Source organism: Bos taurus, chromosome 23 (assembly GCF_002263795.3).
Source record: "Bos taurus isolate L1 Dominette 01449 registration number 42190680 breed Hereford chromosome 23, ARS-UCD2.0, whole genome shotgun sequence".
Classification (NCBI taxonomy): Eukaryota; Metazoa; Chordata; class Mammalia; order Artiodactyla; family Bovidae; genus Bos; species Bos taurus.
In genome coordinates, this window is record NC_037350.1 from 7,222,268 (window position 1) to 7,241,119 (window position 18,852).

General features: G+C 39.8%; 1 long non-coding RNA gene across 1 annotated transcript; it reads right to left on the reverse strand.

Annotated features, from left to right (window-relative positions):
* Positions 1 to 4,316: 4,316 nt before the first annotated feature.
* Positions 4,317 to 18,019, reverse strand: LOC112443813 (uncharacterized). Its single transcript, XR_003032206.2, has 5 exons — positions 17,113 to 18,019; positions 12,316 to 12,408; positions 11,626 to 11,712; positions 10,816 to 10,938; positions 4,317 to 10,728 (listed from the first exon to the last, which is right to left on the reverse strand). It is a non-coding gene; the product is annotated as an uncharacterized lncRNA (long non-coding RNA).
* Positions 18,020 to 18,852: the final 833 nt, after the last annotated feature.

An 18,852-nucleotide genomic window follows, 5' to 3' on the forward strand; every position in this document is an offset into this window, starting at 1 on the left:
TGGTGGCCTGCTGCAGGGTTGGGGGCACTCTGCAGCAGTGTGTGCATGGGACCTGTTGAAGGAGGTGCCATTATCTTCATTACCCCTACCACAGTTTGGCCTCAGGTCAAGCAACAGGGAGGGAGCACAGCCCCGCCCATCAACAGAAAATTGGACTGAAGATCTGAGCATGGCCCCTCCAATCAGAACAAGACCCAGTTTCCCCCTCAGTCAGTCTCTCCCATCAGGAAGCTTCCAAAAGCCTCTTATCCTTATCCATCAGAGGGCAGGCAGAATGGAAAGCGAAGTAGGGTAGTGAGGAAGGAATCCAGACCTCCAGAGTCCTTTCTCCTTCCCTCCACGAAGCCCTGGCGAAGCCCTGGATGGGGCTGCCCAGACCTGTAGACCCTGTGCTGCTGGCAGGCACACTGAGTGCTCCTCCAGGGTCGTGGCGGGAACCCAGGTCCTTGAGGAGAGTCCTAGGAGAACACTAAGGACGGGACGTTTATCCCTTCATGTCTCACCGCCTTTGTTTGGACTTGTAACTCGTTCTGCTTAACCCGCGGTGGCCTTAGTTTGTGCAATAGTCGCTTCTTCTCTTATACATTACCCTCTGAGCCTCACACCCACATCTGTCACCTTAGGAAGGGTTACTTAGGAAGGAGGGATGTGGGCAAGGAAACCTCTTATCAGACCGGGGCAATCAGGAGCCATCCAGGGCGCCTTAAGCAGGACCAGAGTTCCAGCCGAGAGAGAATCATAAGCCATCTCCTTTCCTCTACTCAAAACCCATCTTCCTACCTTCTTGTAATCATGAACACAGTTGCTCAATAATTCAAACTAATAAAGAAATTTAAGGGGAAAAAAAAAACCTGAGTTGAGCTTCTTCTGAATATCATATTTCTAACTGAAATGTCACTGATTAGAAATATCTCTACACGCATGGGATAAATAGTATTGTAGATATTTGTTCTATACATAGTCCTGAAAGTAAATGTATTAACTAACAATTTTTCTTTTTACAGTTTGGAATGGTATAATCATGGAAGTATAAAACAAAGATAATGCTTCAGTCACGTCTGACTCTAAAAAAAAAAGAAAAATAAATAAATAAAACAAAGATAAAATGTACAATTAAAAATTTTAGCTGTAGAAAGCAACAGTTTTTTATGGAATCTTCACAATATCTAAAAAGCAATTTTAATTTGGTTTCATAATTTAAGATAAAAGCCAAGAGCTTTTTGCATCCCAGAAATAATCTTCTATTAAAGTAAGATATCTCATGTATTCTATATTCAATCTGAACTATGTAGCCCTCCCTTTTATAGATCTTTCAGTTGGTATAGAAAAGGACTAATGAGGCAAAAAATTTACTGATAAAAAGTTGAATGAACTTCCATTTTTCTGTAACTCTTAAAAAAAAAAAAACCATTATGGACATAATTGCTGGCCTGCTCTTCCCTGGTGCTCTGGTTATCAGAATGGAGATTGGATAATATAGAGGAAAAGCTTAAAAAAAAAAAAAAAGTGGATTGAATTTGTTACAATATTGCTTCTGTTTGAAGTTTTGAGTTTTTTGACCCTGAGGCAGGTGGAATCTTAACTCCTCCACCAGGTATCAAACTTGCATCCTCTGCATTGGAAGGTGAGGTCTTAACCACTGGAGCACTGGGAAATCCCTAGATGGAAAACTTGAGTGAGGATGCCAGATCCGTTTACCCTGACTTGTGGGTTTCCCACTCAAGTCGGTGAGTTACACAATCACCCCCAGCTCTTACTCCAGGGCCAGAGACGGTGACTCATAGGTGTGCTGCAGAGAGCAGGGAGCTGTCTGGTGTGAGGCAGGCAAGTCCAGCTTGGTAGAAGGGTGTGGCCAAGTAGCCACTCGCTGAGGGGCCAGAATGTGCAAGTGTGTTCCCAGCGCTGTTTGTGTGAAATGAGGGAAGGTGAGAAGCTGCTGAAAACTCAGCCTCATAGGCAGTCCAAGCAGCAGTCAAGACGGAGGACTGCAAAATCAGCAGTCCAGGTTTTCCAGATGTCCCGGGGCCCGGTGGCAGGCTTCCAGCAGGGATAGCCAGGCTCTGAGGGCTGTGCCCCATGCCTGGTCTGCACTCAGACCTCCCCTGCTTACTCAGACAGCTGGGGGAGCTGAGCAAGGGGCCTGGAGAGGGACCAGAACGGGACCCAGGCACCCGAGGAAGGGTTCTCCTGTCTTCAAGAGATCCTCTCCAGGAATCTTCTTCTCCACTTTGTCAACAGTGATTCCATGGGAGGAAACCAGGTGCCAGCCTTGGTTAAAAACAGAAGCAAACCCCGAAACCTCTAGGTGAGCATGTGTGGGTACGGATGGTGCTACAGCTGGCATGCCAAACACTCAGAAGGGGACATCTACCCCAAGCAGAGAGGAGGAGAATTGTAGAGCAGAAGCAATGGTGTGGCCCCCAGACGGAGGGTCCACTGGAGGAGTCACTGCTGCAGGACAGACCTCTAAGACAGTCTCTGTCCATCTTCCCCTCCCTTGTTTCCAGACACCGCCCTCGGCCTGGTGTCCACCTTTTTATACTACTTCAAAGAGAAGACTGACGGGGCTGCTCCAGGACGTCACAACCTCCACTCCACCCTGACCCCACAGGGCCATTTTCTCTTCACAGAAATGAAAAAGGGTAGGATCTTCATCATGGGGAAAATAAAGGGGACGGATTCAAATCACATGGGAAAGGGAAAACTGGTTCTTTGCTGTGGGGAAGAGTTACTGAGAGTTTAAGAACAGTCTACTGAGCAGAAGGGAGCCTTGGTGGTTGGTCATTGATGTTGCGGGCAGGCCTTCCAGAATACCAGGGGTTTCAAAGCTCGTGTGTCTTATTGTCTCTTTCCTCAGTTTGAGTGGACTTCCTGGCATAGAACTGAGAAAAAGGTCCCCTCCTTCCCATCTCTGCTGACGCGGAGGTTCCTTCCCCAGTTGCAGGTCTGTGTTCCTATCACGGTAACACAGAGAGGGTAGAGTTACTTAGTGCTTGTCTATCCACCTCGCTCCTAAAAGAAATGTGAAACATCTTCCCACTTCGGGCTGAAGTGGACCTGAAATTCTCAGCATGGATTCAAATAGTTGCAAAGAAAAGAAATTTCAGTATATTATATATTTACATTAAACTGTCATTCACTCCATCACATGTCCAGTGGAATCCATGTACCGTAATGATTGACACCCATCATTAATTTTTGAAATGTGCAAGCAACCCCTTCCTTAACAGTTGGAATTTTTACTTTGCTCCTCCTCCTTTTTCCTTTGAATTCCTATTTTCATTGTACTGTCCCCTATAGAATTGTTTTTGAATTCTCCATGCTGGCTGCATCCTAATGTAATATGTTTTTGTTCTTGGAAATCTTTTCTTGATCCAGCTATTATGTTTCTTTGCAGTAAAGTACATTCTTAAAATGAATTTTTAGTTTTCTCTGCTAAGTGCTTAAAAAGTCCTGTGGATTAAAATAATATTACAATTATTAAAGATACACAGTTGCTCAAAACAATACAAATAATACAGGTTATGGTAAATAAAAATATAAAAAGTAGAGGGAACTTTCTGGTTTTCCAGTGGCTAAGACTCCACGCTTGCAATGCTGGGGCCCCAAGTTCAATCCCTGGTCAGGGAGCTAGATCCCACATGCTGCGACAAATGTTTACCTGCTGCAACCAAAAGATCTCGTGTGGGGCATCTGAGAACCAGCACAGCCAAATAAATAAATAAAAATGAACTTTAAAAAATATACACAGAACAATGTCTATAAAAGATTGACATATATAAAAAGTATGTTTTAAAAGTAAAATTTAACCAAAATGCATCTCTTACTGAGATGAACAGGAGACTTATTTTCCCAGCTTCATGTTGATGAAAGTTACTTACCGATTGTGAGGCCAGGTTCGGTATGATTTCTGTTCCTTAGGAAAAAAGTTTACCATCGAATAACTAAATAATTTTGTTCACATATAGAAGTATGGGGAACAGAAAAAATATGGGAGTGGGAAAGAATCTTCTTGAAGCAACTTCACCCAATTTTACAAATTTTGTCTTAGTTAAATGCCAAAAACTCACATAGCAAGCTCTTATTAAATGCTATTTTTAATAGCCTCACAACTCAAACTTAGAATTTTTCTGCAGTTTGTTGAAGCAAAGAATTAGAAATTACTTGATTTGCAAAACACATACATAAGGTTTTATCACTTTCTCAATGCCAAAAAGGCTTTACACATGCTTGTAGAAATAACTAATAATTATATGTTAGCCCTTCACTGAAGAGACATCTTGTTTGTGAAACTCAAATTACATGAAAATGGGGTTAGAAAGAAACAAGTGCACAAAATTGAAAATGAAAATTCAGTAGGTTCTGAATAAAGACTTTTTTTCCACTTTTTAATGTCATCTGGAAATGCATTTATAATGAAAAATATGGCACAGAGGATACTTTAACATGTGTATATCCTTTTATTTCATTGTCAAAAATGATGTTTTATAATTTTTCACTTGACAAATAAAAAACAGTGAGGCAACATCCAAGATGGAGAAATTAATCCAAAATAAATGAACCTGCGTTTTTAAATTTAAGGTATTACATCTAAAATTGTATTTGGGAACATTTTGTTTTGTATTTATTCGTAAGTGGCTTTCTGCTTTTAAGATCACCATTTAATCTACTTAATGAAAATCAACAGCAAAATGAAAAGAAAGTATTAGGTCATCAGTGTATTACAGAAATCCTATCCCTGATTGCTGTGTGCATTATGTAAAGCAGAATTCACAAGATCTTTTCATCAGATTAATGTGAATCTGGTCAGTATATGATAATAGATAAATGAGCCGAGAAATAACAGTCTATCATAGACCAGAACCCAAGCAGAAAAATGTATTCCTACAATCCAGTAATATTTGGTAGAAGTTAAAACATTTCTCCTATGAGTCTGAATAAGTTTAAGAAAATATATATTAAAATACCCCGGATACGTGTTTCTTTTACTACAAAATGTGGTGTCGATCAGTCAGAAATGAGTGTTGAGACTTTTGCCTTCACTGCCTCGAAATCATGCGAACTAAGCAAGTGAAGTACCGGTGAGATACGAGTGAGTCTTTGTTAGCTTAGACTGCTTTGCCGCAAGTTACTGTTTCTTTCCATGGTTTTATAAATTACATATCCTAATCTTGAAACAGGTAAGGATTGGAACCTTGCCTTGAGTTTGTCACTTGAATGAAATCACCACTACGATCAGTATTTCTTGCCAATGCCAAGGAGCTATTCATTCTTTATCACTATCAGAAAGGAAGCATCAAAATCATCAGATGAAAATTTTTCAGCATCCCAGCTTCTCCACGGAGAGATTACATCACTCTGGAATATTGTAAGGTAGGCCAAAGCTCCTTTTTTTTCTAATAAGAGCCACCTCACCCTTAACGCAAGGTTCCCAGTCAACCTGAAGCATTAGTTATCCTTTTTAATTGAATAGTTGATTTACAATGTTTCAGGTGTAAAGCAGAGCGATTCAGTTACATACACACACATACATATTCTTGTTCAGATTCTTTTCCATTAGAGATTATAAAATACTGAATGTAGTTCCCTGTACTATGCAGTAGATCCTTATTATTTTATATATAGTGGTATGTATCTGTTAATCCCAGATTCCCAATTTGTCTCTCCCTACCACTTTACCCTTTGGTAACCATACGTTCGTTTCCTATGTCTGTTAGTCTAATTCTGTATTGTAAATAAGTTCGTTTGTATCATTTTTTTAGTTTCCACAATGTAAGTGGTATCATATGATATTTGTCTTTGTCTGACTTACTTCACTTAGTACGATCATCTTAAGGTCCATCCATGTTGCTTCAAATGGTGTTTTTTCCAAGTATTATTGACATCTGAGGTTCAACAATTCTTCACTGTAGGGGGCTGTCCCGTACCATGTAAGATGTATGGTGTAGCATCCCCCCACCTCTGCCCACTAGATGCCAGGAGCACCCATCTCCGACCCCAGAGACAACCAAAAATGTCTACAGATACTGCAGATGTTTCCTGGGGAGCAAAGTGTCTCAGGGTCATTGCCCTTAACAGAAATAAGACATGAGACAAAGAAGACACAGCGCTGCAATGAAAGAAGGCTTCACGGATGCAGGTTTTGAATTGTCCTTTCCTTTAGTACTCAGGTCAAAGTACTGTAGTTATACTTGGGATAGGCAAGCTGTATGCCTTTCTTGTGTAAAGTGAGAGGAAAATTATTATGAGAGGGCGGTGGGAAAGAGTAAGAGCAGTAAGTACTGTTACAGTCAGTGTGCAGGTAGGTGTTGGGCATCTAGATTCCCTTACAATTTTCTGTGCCTGGGTACCCAGAAATATAAGAACCCCAGTTTAAAGACTGCTACTCTTGGAGCCTGGAACAAATACCAGCACAGACACAGGGCCATGATAGATAAAGCAGAGCAAATAAGTTCTACCTTCAACACAGGAACTTCTGGGGTTTTTTCCTCTAAGATGAAACAAAGAAGTACCAATTCTCTAATGTCCATGTCCTGAACACTTAGGGAGGTTTTCACCTCTGACTGCCCATCTGTTCAACACACGTGGTGTAACTCACACATACCACACCGATTCCGCCCTTGGTACCAAGTAGAATGTGAAAGCATCCTTGGCCTTTAAAAACTTTAAGTGTTTTGTGAATAGTTATGACAGTCCAGTGAATATTATTAGTGAATCTTTGAATTCCCAAAAAAAAACATTCATTGTGTTATTAGACAGATTTAAATATTTTATGATATCTCACAAGGACATTTCTCAAAACATGGTGAGAAATGATATGCACTGACTTTAAGATAATAATTACATCTGAGGAGGGAAAAGAATGGTGGAACTTAAGTCAGTCCATAAGTATGACTCTATGTTTTCTGTGTGTTAGAAATGTTTAATATGAATTATAACAATGTAAAATGTACTCTAGATCCCTCATGCTGCCAATTATAGAATGCTACTCTTCGGATCAAACTTCTTATTCTCATAATCCATATAGAGATGATAGAATAAGTTTTAATTCTGTCTAGTTCTAATGGAATCAGGTATTATTAATTATATCTGGTTCTTTGGGCAAGTAACAACTGATTTTCTTCCTATACTTAATATTTTTTAAAATCCATTTACTGATTTAAATCCATTTAATAAAAATCCATTTAATGATTTTTATTTTATTTTAACAGTTACATATTTAGACATAAAGACTAAAAAACATCCTTGCCTGAACACCCAGGTTTATTAAATCTTAATATTTTGCCTTACTTGTTTCAAATCTTTTTTAGGAAATCAATGACCGTTTGTATATTTTGGAAGCTAATTCCTCATTGGTCATATTTGCAAATATTGATATTTTCTCCCATTTGTAAATAATGTGACCAACGAGGGATTAATTTCCAAAATACCCAAACAGCCTATACAGCTCAATATAAAAAATCAACCAACCCAATCAAAAACTGGACAGAAGATCTAAATAGACGTTTCTCCAAAGGAGAAATACAGACGGCAAATAGGTACATGAAAAAATGCTCGACAGAATTAATTATTAGAGAGGTGCAAATCAAAAGTACAGTGAGGTATCACCTCACACCAGCCAGAATGGCCATCATCAGAAAGTCTACAAATAATAAACGCTGGAGAGGTGTGGCAAAAATGGAACCCTCCTACACTGTGGTGGGAAAGTAACTTGGTACAACCATTATGGAGAACAATATGGAGGTTCCTTAAAAAACTTAAAGTAGAATTACCATATGATCCTCCAATCCCATTCCTGGGCATATAACTAGAGAAAAGATACCTGCACCCCAGTGTTCATTGCAGCACTGTTTACAATAGCCAAGACATGGAAGCAACCTAAATGTCCATTGACAGATGAATGGATACAGATGTGATATATATAACTTACAAGGAAAGAGAATCTAAAGAAGAATAGGTAGATGGATATATAGGTATTTTATATATATATATATATATTTTGCTATTGTTGTTCAGTAGGTAAGTCATGTCCAACTCTTTGCAACCCCATGGACTGTAGCACACCAGGCTCCTCTGTCCTCCACTACCTCCCAGAGTTTGCTCAAATTCATGTTCATTGAGTCAGTGATGTTATCTAACCATCTCATTCTCTGCCGCCCTCTTCTTCTTTTGTCTTCGGTTTTTCCCAGCATCAGGGTCTTTTCCAATGAATCTCTTCATATCAGCTGCCAAAGTATTAGAGCTTCAGCAAGAGTCCTTTCAATGAATACTCAGGGTTGATTTTGTTTAGCATTGACTGGTTTGATTTCCTTGCAGTCCAAGGGACTCTCAAGAGTCTTCAACAGCACAATTCAAAAGCATCAGTTCTTTAGGATTTGGCCTTCTTTATGGTCCAACTCTCACATCCATACATGACTACTGAAAAAACCATAGCTTTGACTAGACAGACTTTTGTCAACAAAGTGATGTCTCTGCTTTTTAATACGCTGTCTAAGTTTGTCATAGCTTTTCTTCCAAGGAGCCAACGTCTTCAAATTTCATAACTGCAGTCACTGTTGTTCACAATGATTTTGAAGTCCCCCAAAATAAAATGTCACTGTTTCCACTTTTTCTCCATCTATTTGCCATGAAGTGATGGGACTGGATGCCATGCTTTTAGTTTTTCGAATATTGAGTTTCCAGTCAGCTTTTTCCACTCTCCTCTTTCACCCTCATCAAGAGGCTCTTTAGTTTCTCTTCGATTTCTGCCATTGGAGTGGTATCATCTGCATATCTGAGGTTGTTATTTCTCCTGGCAATCTTGGTTCTAGATTGTGATTCATCCAGCCTGGCATTTTGCATGATTTACTCTGCATGTAAGTTAAATAAGCAGGGTGACAATTTACAGCCTTGTCAAACTCCTTTCCCAGTTTGGAACCAGTCAGTGGCTCCATGTCTGGTTCTAACTGCTGCTTCTTGGTCCACATACAGGTTTCTCAGGAAACAGGTAAGATGGTCTGGTACTCCTATCTCTTTAAGAATTTTGCATGGTTTATTGTGATCCACACCGTCAAAGGCTTTAGCATAGTCAACGAAGCAGAAGTAGATGTTTTTCTGGAACTCTTTTGCTTTCTCCATGATCCAACAAATGTTGGCAATTTGATCTCTGGTTCTTCTGGCTCTTTGAAACCTAGCTTGTACATCTGAAATATCTCAGTTCATGTACTGCTGAAGCCTAACTTGAAGGATTTTGAGCATAATTTTGCTAGCATGTGAAATGAGCACAGTTGTACAGTAGTTTGAACATTTTGGGGCTTCCCTGGTGCCTCAGATGGTAAAGGATCTGCCTGCAATGCAGAAGACTGGGGTTCGATCCCTGGGTCAGGAAAATCCCCTGGAGAAGAGAATGGATATTCACTTTAGTATTCTCGCCTGAAAAATTTTGTGGACAGAGGAGCCTGGCAGGCTACAGTCCGTGGGGTCGCAAAGAATCAGACACAACTAAGCAATTAACACACTTGAACATTATTTGGCGTTGCCCTTCTTTGGGATTGGAATGAGAACACCTTTTCCAGTCCTGTCACCCTGCAGAGTTTCCCAAATTGGCTAATATATTGAATGCAGCACTTTAACAGCATCATCTTTTAGTATTTGAAATAGCTCAGCTGGAAAGCATCATCTCAGGATTTTAAAGAGCTCAGCTCCACTAGTGTTGTTTGAAGTGATGCTTCCTAAGTCCACCAGACTTCACACTTCAGGATGTCTGGTTCTAGGTGAGTGACCACACCATCATGGTTATCCAGATCATTAAGACCTTTTTGTTTAGTTCTTCCATGTATTCTTGCCACCTCTTCCTAATCTCTTTTGCTTCTGTAAGGTCCTTACCATTTCTGTCTATGGTGCCCACCCTTGCATGAGATATTCCCTTGATACCTCCAATTTTCTTGAAGAGATCTCTAGTCTTTATCCATTCTATTGTTTTCCTCTATTTCTTCACAGTGTTCATTGAGGAAGGCCTTCTTATCTCTCTTTGCTATTCTCTGGAACTCTGATCTCTGAGTATATCTTTCCTTTTCTCCCTTTCTTTCACTTCTCTTCTTTCCTTAGCTATTTGTATAACCTCCTCAGACAACCATTTTCCCTTCTTGTGTTTCTTTCTCTTGGGAAAGGTTTTGGTCACTGCCTCCTGTACAGTATTACAAACCTCTGTCCTTAGTTCTTCAATAACTCTGCTTCCCAGTTCTAATCCCTTGAATCTATTCATCACCTCCACTGTGATTTGATTTAGGTCATACTTGAATGGCCTATTGGTTTTTCCTACTTTCTTCAATTTCAGCCTGAATTTTGCAATAAGGAACTTATGAGCTGAGCAACTGGCAGCTCCAGGTCTTGTTTTTGCTGACTGTATGGAGCTTCCCCATCTTTGACTGCAAAGAACATAATCAATCTCATGTCAGTATTGACCATCTGGTGATGTCCATGTGTAGAGTTGTCTCTTGAGTTGTTGGAAAAGGGTGCTTGCTATGACCAACGTGTTCTCTTGACAAAACTCTGTTAGTCTTTGCCCTGTTTCTTTTTGCACTCCAGGGCCAAACTTGCCTTTTATTCTGGGTATCTCTTGACTTCCTACGTTTGCATTCCAATCCCCTATGGTAAAAAGGACATCCTTTTTTGGTGTTAGTTCTCGAGGGTGTTGGTCTTCATAAAACCGATCAGCTTCAACTGAATTATTGTGCTGTACACCTGAAACTGACACATTATTGTAAATCAACTATACTTCAATAAAATTAATTTTTTAAATAAAAAAAAAATTTCACAATGTACATATACACCTACCTTAGGAACAGGATTCAACAGAACTATACCTAATTTCTTGGTGATGTCATGTTTTACTGTATAGTCGTGGTCTATAAGTTAAGGAATATTTGAAAACCCAGTGCCTTCAAATTGATACATATTCTGGAGAAAGAATAATAAAGTAGAATAAACATGAAGACATTGCTTCAGCAATACCACATTCATCAATAAATTAAGTTCCATTTAAGAAAAACTGTGGTTGCACAACAACATGAAGATACTTAAACACTAAACACTTAAAACTGGTTAAAATGGTAAAAATAAAAATATATAAAATATTTATTGTTATATTTTATTTATATATATATATTATATATATACAAAATTCCAATGTGTTACCTTTGCATCAAGAAATTAATTTTCATAAAGACTAAATATAATTCATATTATTTTTTTAAAAAAGAAAAGATAAGAAAAAGAAAACTTTACAAACAGATCTGGAATGCATTTTGTGAAAATGATAGTCATTTAACTTAAGGAATAAGAAATATATGCATGCATGCATATATGCTGCATTTCATAAAATTTTCAAGATTAAAAATAACTTTGAGGAAGTATATCCAATATAGTAATAAATACCTTAAGAATAAAAAAAGGAAAGAATAAAGGTAAGTAAACACAAGTGTCTGTCTTAAAGGCAACTACAGAAGAACAGAATCAATATGTATATTTTTTAATCCAGCAGGAAAAAAAATCAGTCTATCAAACTGAAAGCAAAAAAAAAAAGGGGGGGAAGAAACAATGTAGAATAAATATAAAGCATGAGATGAATTGCAAAATAAGCCTTACTATGTCAGCAGTCGCCAAAAAGATAGATCTTCTCATAACGGAGGAAGTAAAAAGACCAAAATATGGGTTATTCACATACAAATACTCCTAGAGCAAGAAGACACATAAAGATTGAAATTAAAAGTAGGAAAAAGATTAACCAGGTGGCAAATATGACCCCCCCAAAAAAAACTGGGCAATAATTACACAACAAAATAGAATTCAAGTTTTAATAAAACTGTGTAAAGGAAAAAACAAAATGTGTTTATATAATTAAAAAGAAACAATAGACCCAGAAGAGTATCATAAATATATATATAAAATTTAAAATTCAGCCTCACAATTTATAAAGCAAGCACTAAAAAAACTACAATTAGAAGCTGTGGGTCTTTTTAAATTGCAGTTGGAGATTTTAACAAATCCCTGTCAAAATATGGAAGTTAGAAAATAAACAGATCTTAAATAGCAGAATATCAAATTATTCAGATCTCAATAAATAAGAAACTGAAGAGCTCTTCCAGATTATAAATGACTAAAGAGATAAGACAACTTGAGAAGTCCCTGGCAGTGCAGAGGTGAGGACTCCATGCTTTCAATGTGGGGGGTGGGGAGGTATAGGTTCAATCTCTGGTTGGGGACCTAACATCCCCCAAAGCTGTGTAGCCAAATTAATTAATTCATTAAAAATAAAAAAGAGGTAAGACAACTTACTGAAATGCATGATTCTGGATTGCAGGGCAGAAGGTTGGGGATGGGAGACTTTGAGGATCTTTATTGGGAAAATTAGTGAAACTTGAATATGCACTGTGGATTAAATAATAGTATTACAACAAAATTAAAATATCTTGGATATTATTATTATTATGTATTTATATAAAAGAATATCCTTGCTGTTAGGAAATACACTGAAATATTTAGTAGTAAAGAAACATCTGTTTCAACTTAATCTAAAATATTAGGAAAAAATCTTAGAGAAAGGGGCAGAAATAGGGAAAAAAAAAAGCAAATATGAAAAAATGTTAAAAAAACTTGAATCGGGAGGAAGTGTACATAGGAATCTTTGTACTATTCTTATAACTTTTCTGTAAGTTTGAAATTACTTCAAAATAAAAAGTTTACACTTTTCATAAACAACTTTCAAGTTAAAATTATTAAGAATAATTCAAACTGAATAGAAATCAAATCAGTACATGTCAAAATATGTTAGATAAACTAAAGCAGAACTTAAAGATATTTTTTACCTTTAACTATACTTATCAGGAATAAAAAGATGTGAATAAAATGAGCTAACCATTCAACTCAAAACTTAAGATGGAGCTTCCCTGGTGGTCCAGTGGTTAGGAATTACACCTGAGAATGGAGGTTCAATCCCTGGTGTGGGGAGATTCCACATGCTGCAGAAACACGAAGCCTGTGAGCCCCAACTACCGGGCCTCGAGCCCTAGAGCACATGCTCTGCGACAAGAGAAGCCCCAGCACTGCAGCAAAGAGAAGCCTCTGCTTGCCGCAACTAGAGAAAGCCTGCACGCAGCAGTGAAGACCCAGTGCAGCCAAAAATAAATAAATGTTTTTTTAAGATGACTAGAACAAACCCAAAGAGGGAAAGAAATGATAGAGATAAGTACAGAGATTAGTGAAATAGAGAACAGAAAGCAATAAAGTTATTAATGAAAACAAAAGCCGGGTGTTTGAAAAGATACATATGTACCTTGTTCCAGAAAACAGAAGAACAAAATCTGCTCACCACATTGTATAAAGGAATTTTTACTGCAAAAATAAGTAAAGAAATAAAAGAAAAACAAATTTTATGTCCATGCTTTATAAAAGTAAGTATATACCCTAAGTAAAATATTATCTAAATAAAACCAACATTAATATGTAATTATAGGGTGATCAAACAGGGTTTATCATAAGAAGGCAAAAATGGTTCACATCAAAAATCTCTCAATATAATTCACTATGTTTGGAGATTAAGAGGGGAAATATATATAATGAAATAAATCAATGCTGGGAAACTATTTTTTTAATTTCAACATCTATTTATGATTTTTTTTTTATTTTAAAAAACTCAGAAAACTAGGAATAAAAGAAAACCTACTTAATTTAGTGAAGGTTGTACTCAAAAACCTACAGAAAGGAGTTCTGTTTCTGGGAGGAAGAAATAGATGTATATTTCCTACTCCTCCTGCTAAGTACAGCCAAAAACCCCAGGCATCATATATAAGACAAACATAAGACTCAGAAAGGTAGAGATAAGAAGGCAAGCCATCTAGAAGGCCAAGATCTGAGGACTGGCCACACCATCCATGGGACGATACAGCAAGAAGGTACCATCTGCAAGCCAGGGAGAGAGTTCTTACCAGAAGCCTGTCATTCTGGCAGTCTGAGATCAGAATTGAGAAACTTAATTTCTGTTGGTTAAGCCACCCAATCGGTGGTATTTTGTTATGGCAGCTCAAGTAAATGTGCATATCAATAATTACGTTAAATGTAAACAGTCTAAATACATCAATTAAAAGAGATTGGAAGAGTTGACTTTTAAAAAGGTGTACCAAAGATATGCTAACTACAAGAAACTCAGTTCAAATACAGTCATACCTCATTTTGTTGCACTTCACTGCATTGCATTTTGCAGATATTGTGGGTTTTTTTTTTAACAGATTCAAGGTTTGTGACAACCCTGCGTCAAGCAAATCTATCAGCATCATTTTTCCAGCAGCATTATTTTTAAATTAAGATACATACATTGTTCTGTTAGACATAATGTTTTTGCACATGTGATAGACTATGGTATAGTGCAAATATGAATTTATATGCACTAGAAACAAAAAAATTGTGACTTGCTTCATGGTGATATTGTTTTATTGCAGTGGTCTGGAACCAAATGTACAATATCCTGAGGTATGCCAGTATGTTAACAAAGGTCCCTCTGGACAAAACTATGGTTTTTCCAGTAGTCATGTATGGATGTGAGAGTTGGACTAGAAAGAAAGCTGAGCGCCGAAGAATCGATGCTTTTGAACTGGGGCGTTGGAGAAGATTTTTGAGAGTCCCTTGAACTGCAAGGAGATCAAACCAGTCTGTCCTAAAAGAAATGAGTCCCGAAAGGACTGATGCTAAAGCTGAAACTCCAATACTTTGGCCACCTGATGTGAAGAACTGACTCACTAGAAAAGACACTGATGCTGGGAAAGATTGAAGGCAGGAGAAGGGGACGACAGGTTGGATGGTTGAATGGCATCACCAACTCAATGGACATGAGTTTCAGTAAACTCTGAGAGTTGTTGATGGACAGGGAGGCCTGGCATGCTGCAGTCCATGGGGTCGCAAAGAGTCGGACACGACTGAGTGGCTGAACTGAACTGATGCCAGTACAGCAATATGCATGCATGCTAAGTTGATTCAGTTGTGTCTGACTCTTTGAGACCCTACGGACTGTAGCCCACCAGGCTCCTCTGTCCATGGGATTCTCCAGGCAAGAATACTGGAGTGGGTTGCCATGCCCTTCTCCACAGGATCTCTCCCACCCAGGGACAGAACCCAAGTCTCTTATATCTCGTGCATTGACAGGCAGGTTTTTTTACCACTAGCGCCACCTGGGAAGCTTCAGTATAACCAAACTGGTAGGCTAGAAGTAACATTTGCAAATCATATATCTGCTAAGGGATTAATATCTAGAATCTATTTTTTTTAACTTACATGATACATGTGGGGTGTCTGGTTTATTCAAATAGTCAGAATTCCCACCAAGGAGCAGAAACTTACTAGCTGGGAGCTGTGGAGCTGAACAGGGCAGGAATGTCCAAGTATCAGAAAATAAAAGGAGTTCAGCTTAGCAGCCAGGGAAGCGTTGGGGCCAAGCCAAGCCTCATAGAGCTCAGCCCCACTCATGGCTTCAGCAATATCCAGAATCTAAAAGCCACTACAATATTGTAAAGTAATTAGCCTCCAAATAAAATAAATAAATTTTTTAAAAATTCCTGTAACTCAACAACAACAAACAAGACCATGCGCAAAAACAACTAAAAAAATGGGCAAAAGACTTGAACAGACACATCTCTATAGATGTGGCCAACGAGCCTATCTAAAGACGTTCTACATTACTCCTCATCAGAAATGTGTAAATCAAAACCGCAGTGAAATACCACTGGGATGCGTTGATGTGCTCAGTCATGGCTGACTCTTTGCAACCCCATGGACTGTAGCCAACCAGGCTCCTCCGTCCATGGGATTTTCCAGGCAAGAGTACTGGAGTGGGTTGCCATTTCCTTCTCCAGGGGATCTTCCCAACCCAGGGATCGAACCCAGGTCTCCCGCATTGTAGGCAGACGCTTTACCGTCTGAGCCACCAGGGATCAGACAGTTACATATTTTCAGAAGCTGGTTTTATGAGTCCAATTCTTGTATCTCCTCATATCTAGAAAAGCACTAAAATCCTTCATGGGGATGACTGTTCCCCGTGACTAGCAGAAACCTTCTGCAAAAATATGTGCTTGGTTGCAAGCACTCTCCTTTCATCAAATCACACATATGTACTGTCCTCCTCGCCGCCCCCCCGCCCCCCGCCACCTCCCCCCCACCCCCGCCTCTTAGGAGCAGTTTCTCAGAGCTATCTGAGGCGCTGTCTCTCAGGCTACAGTCCTCATTTTGCCCCCAATAAAACTCAACTTGCAGCTTCCACATTGTGGATTTTTGTAAGTTGACATGAGGTGTCTAAAGCAGTCAAATTCAGTAAAACATAAAGAAGCACAGTGGTCAGCAGGCGCTGGGGAGAGAGGGACACGGAGAATTGGTGTTTAAGGGGTACAGAAGCTCAGTTGTGCAAGATGAAGACATTTGAGCAATTTGTTACACAAATATGCAACAAGTGAACGTGCCTAACACTGAAACTTATACTTTAAAGTGGTTGAAATGGTCGATTTTACATTAAATGTTTATCACAATTTTTAAAAATTGGCTATATTTCTCTGTACCAGAAATAACTAACTTGAAAGTAAAATTACAATAAGACACCAATCCCTATCACAACAAAATCTCTAAAATGTCCAAGAGTTAACCAGCCATACCCTGGTCACTATGAAAAAGTGAATTTTTAAAAACATAATAAGTTCCCTCGTGGCCTAGTGGTTAGGAATCTGCTTTTACTGCCAAGGCCCAGGTTCAATCCCTGGTTGGGAAACTAAGATCCTAAAAGCTCCATGGTGCAGCGAAAAAGCATCTAAGAGCAAATAAGTCATTTGAATGAATGAGGACATACCCTCTGCTTTTTCGTGGGATGACCTGACAGGAAAAGGAAATCAATTCTCCCCACATTGCTGTATATATTCAGTAAAACCTCAATCAAAATTCTACTTTAATTCTGAGAACTCAGTAAACTTACTGTGAACTAAGTAGGAGAAAAAAGGAAGATTCAGAAAGAGTTACAGAACCTTGGCGGGGCGGGGGGGGGGGGGGGAAGGGGTGGAGAAGGGAGTGTTCCACCCAGTCTCCCAGCAGGAAAGTACAAACCTGGTCTTGCTACTGAGGTCTTGTCCAAGGCCAGAGAAACCCAGGCTTTGCATCTCCCACACCCACACACCCACACGCCCCGACCTTGGCTTCTTTCCTTCACATTGTAAACTGTGCTGACCTCCTCCCTCTGCCTTCTGGCCCCGCCCTCTGTATGCTCCACCTGCGGGTCTGTATGACATCACAGGATTCCTGCTCCCTGGCCTCTCCTGCTTTCAGCCTCACCCAGAGAGGAAGGGAAGAGAGGGAGGTCAGGGTTTTTATTCCCTTGGCTCTCACCCTCCAAGGTCACCTTAGGCCAGCTGTGTCTCTGGGCTGAAGGGCATCTGCTGGCAAGGCGGGGGCGCTACGGGATTCGTCCTCCTCTGGGTCCTGACAGCCCCTCCCATTGCGGGCGGGGGTGGGCTGGTGCTACTGTCCTGTCCTCCAGCCGCTTCCTTGTAAACAGACTCTCCTTGAACTATCCTGGTTGAGGGCCCTGAAATAAGAGACATTTGAAAGTGACAATGAAAGTCACTTATGTCTTCATTCCCTGCCCTGCTTAGAAGCCTCGCTCTTTAGAAGCCTCATGTGCAACAGAAAAGAGGGAGAGACAGGGTCGGGAGAGTCAGTGAGTCCCGGTCTAGGAGTACACTCTGAACTCGGGGCCTCTTGCTGCAGCCCCCAGGGGCCAGTCTGGCCAAGAGGTGGCCAGAAGCTCTGTGGCCGAAAGCTGGGCCTCTCTGTCAGTCAGTCAGTTCAGTCGCTCAGTCGTGTCCAATTCTTTGTGACCTCATAAATCACAGCACACCATGCCTCCCTGTCCATCACCAACTCCCGGAGTTCACTCAAACTCATGTCCATCGAGTCAGTGATGCCATCCAGCCATCTCATCCTCTGTCGTCCCCTTCTCCTCCTGCCCCCAATCCCTCCCAGCATCAGGGATTTTTCCAATGAGTCAACTCTTAGCATGAGGTGGCCAAAGTACTGGAGTTTCAGCTTCAGCATCAGTCCTTCCAATGAACACCCAGGACTGATCTCCTTCAGAATGGACTGGTTGGATCTCCTTGCAGTCCAAGGGACTCTCAAGAGTCTTCTCCAACACCACACTTCAAAAGCATCAATTCTTCAGCACTCAGCTTTCTTCACAGTCCAACTCTCACATCCAATACATGAACACTGGAAAAACCATAGCCTTGACTAGATGGACCTTTGTTGGCAAAGTAATATCTCTGCTTTTCAATATGCTATCTAGGTTGGTCATAACTTTCCTTCCAAGGAACAAGCGTCTTTTAATTTCATGGCTGCAATCACCATCTGCAGTGATTTTGGAGCCCAGAAAAATAAAGTCTGCCACTGTTTCCACATCTATTTCCTATGAAGTGATGGGACCAGATGCCATGATCTTCATTTTCTGAATGTTGAGCTTTAAGCCAACTTTTTCACCCTCCTCTTTCAGTTTCATCAAGAGGCTTTTTAGTTCCTCTTCACTTTCTGCCATAAGGGTGGTGTCATCTGCATATCTGAGGTTATTGATATTTCTCCTGGCAATCTTGATTCCAGCTTGTGCTTCTTCCAGCCCAGTGTTTCTCATGATGTACTCTGCATATAAGTTAAATAAGCAGGGTGACAATATACAGCCTTGACGTACTCCTTTTCCTATTTGGAACCAGTCTGTTGTTCCATGTCCAGTTCTGTTGCTTCCTGACCTGCATATAGGTTTCTCAAGAGGCATGTCAGATGGTCTGGTATTTCCATCTC